General features: G+C 46.0%; 1 pseudogene; it reads left to right on the forward strand.

Annotated features, from left to right (window-relative positions):
• The first annotated feature begins 586 nt into the window (after window positions 1-586).
• LOC119925917 lies at window positions 587-1,520 on the forward strand (annotated as a pseudogene).
• The last annotated feature ends 1,106 nt before the right edge of the window (window positions 1,521-2,626 follow it).

A 2,626-nucleotide genomic window follows, 5' to 3' on the forward strand; every position in this document is an offset into this window, starting at 1 on the left:
TAATAGAACAGTTGCTAGTACTACTAGTAATAATAGTAACAATACTATTAGTAGTAATGATAATAGTAGCTATCTAGTACTACTAGTACTAGTACTAGTACTACTAGAAGTAGTAATAGTAGTAGTAGCAGTAGACGTAGTAATAGCAGTAGCACTGATGAGAAACAACACAGCCTGGTGGATAAGGCACAGACATGGGAGTCAGAAGGACCTGGGTTCTAATATCAGCTCCACCACCTGTCTCCTATGTAACCTTGGGCATGTCACTTCACTTCTCTGGGCCTCTGTTATGTCACCTTTTAAATTGGGGATTAAGACTGTGAGCTCCATGTGGGACCTGGGCTGTGTCCAACCTGATTATCTTGTACCTATCCCAGTGCTTAGAACAATGCTTGGTACTTAGTAAACACTTAATAAATACCATTACCATCATACTAGTGGTATTACCACTTCGGCTGCCAAATTATTCTGAAACAGTCTTTGCTCCTCAGCAGACCTGCAGGATGGCAACTTGTACTTCCCAAGCGCTTAGTACAGTGCTCTGCACACAGTAAGTGTTCAATAAATGCGATTGAATGAATGAATGATGGGCAGTGAAGAAGCCAACTGGATGAAACTACTTCATCCTCGTTGGCTTTAGGGTCAACCCAGAACTCCAGATCTTCCCCTTCCCAGTGTTCCTAGTGGCCTACTGTCTGGTGCTGGTTGGGAACGTTAGCTTGATAGCCATGATCCAAGGGGACCTCCGGCTCCATACTCCAATGCACTTCTTCCTTCAGAACCTGTCTTTCATTGACCTCTCTTACACCTCCGCCATCGCCCGCAAGGCACTGGCTAGCTTCTAGGAACAGGGTAAGTTCATTTCCTTCGCAGGCTGTGCTTCCCAGTTCTTCCTGTTTACTACCTTCATTGTGACCGAGGGCTTCGTCCTGGCGGCCATGGCCTACGACAGACTAGTCGCTATCAGCTCACCACTCCTCTAATCATCCCGCCTGTCTTGGTCCCTCTGCATCCGGATAGTAGCTTGCTCGTATGCCCGTGGCTGTATCAACTCCACTCTCCAGTCTACCATGACATTCTCTGTGAGTTTCTGTGCCTCACGAGTCATCGAACACTTCTACTGCGATGTCCAGCAGCTTCAATGGATCACATGCTCTGACACCTCCGTCCAGGAGGCCATGTCCTTTGTCATGGCCGCAGTCATCATTCTGCCCACGGTCCTGGTTATCCTGGGCTCTTACATCTGCATTGGCTCTGCCATCCTGAAGATCCACTCCTCTGAGGGACGCAAGAAGGCTGTCTCCACCTGTGGCTCTCATCTGGGTGTCGTGAGCCTCCTCTATGGAACGGTGTCTTTCGTTTACCTCACCCCACCTCCATCCCCAGTGTGTCGCAAGGTGGCTGCCATGTGCTACACCCTCATCATCCCTATGTTGAACCCCATGATTTATTCCCTGAGGAGCAAAGATGTCAAGGAGGCCCTGAAGAGGATCTTGGCAAAGAAAATGACTTCTCTCTGAAACCGTGCCTTCCGTAGTGGTGGTAATAATATTAATTATGGTACTTGTTAAGTGCTTACGATGTGCTAAGCACTGTTCTAAGCGCTAGGCTAGAGAAAAATCAATCAGGTTGGACTCAGTCCCTGCTCCACCTGGGGCTCACACTCTTAATGCCCATTTTACAAATGAGTAACTGGGGCCCAGAGACATTAAGTGACCTGCCCAAGGTTACACAGCAGACATGTGACATACCCAGGATTAGAACCCGGGTACTTCTGATTCCCAAGCCAGTGCTGTATTCAGTAATCCACACCAGCAGCATTTATTGAGCACCGCTTCGGTATGGTGCACTATACTGAGCTCTCAAGAAATTCAGAATGTAAAATTCCTCTGCCCACAAGGAATTAGTACTCTAAACATACGGCCCACTGGAGGAGGAGTGGAATTAGTGTTTTTGAGCACCCATAGTGTACTGCTTATCTTTGCTATTGAACCCTTAATCATGCCCTCCCCCTAACTTGGAACTTCCTCCCACTTTACAACTGGCAGGCCACTGTTTATCACATCTCCTCCAGGAGCTCTTCCCTGATTAGTCTCAAATCGCCCACCCTATTTTCCCAAAACTTCTACCCCATCATTTCTGCATCACCTTAGCACTTGGGTACCACGCCTGATCCCTTTGCACTTATGACCATATCTTTAAAAGCTATTTCTTCCCACCCACCTATGATTTACATATATATCTGTCTTCTCCTCTAGATTGTACATTCTTTCAGGTCAGGGATCGTGTCTCTATTGTATTCTCCCAAGTGCTTAGTATAGTGCTTAGTCCAGTGAAAGTGTTCTTTAAATTCTACTGATTGACACCAGGTGTTTGGGAGGTATTGAATAAAGGATTGACACAATCCCTGTCCACAAGGAGCTTATATTCAAATGAAAGATACAGATATACAAATATTCACAATTAGAAATCATTGAAATCACTGAAATCAAATTAATCACTGAACATATACATTAGTGTCCCCTCCTTTTCTCCTAACTGTCAAGCCTCCTCCTTTGGGGTCTTTTTTTCTGGCAATTCCTGTGTTCTTACTGTACGACCTTCTGCAAGTCACTTTGCCACTCTG

The sequence above is a fragment of the Tachyglossus aculeatus genome, chromosome 3, assembly GCF_015852505.1.
Source record: "Tachyglossus aculeatus isolate mTacAcu1 chromosome 3, mTacAcu1.pri, whole genome shotgun sequence".
Taxonomy (NCBI): Eukaryota; Metazoa; Chordata; class Mammalia; order Monotremata; family Tachyglossidae; genus Tachyglossus; species Tachyglossus aculeatus.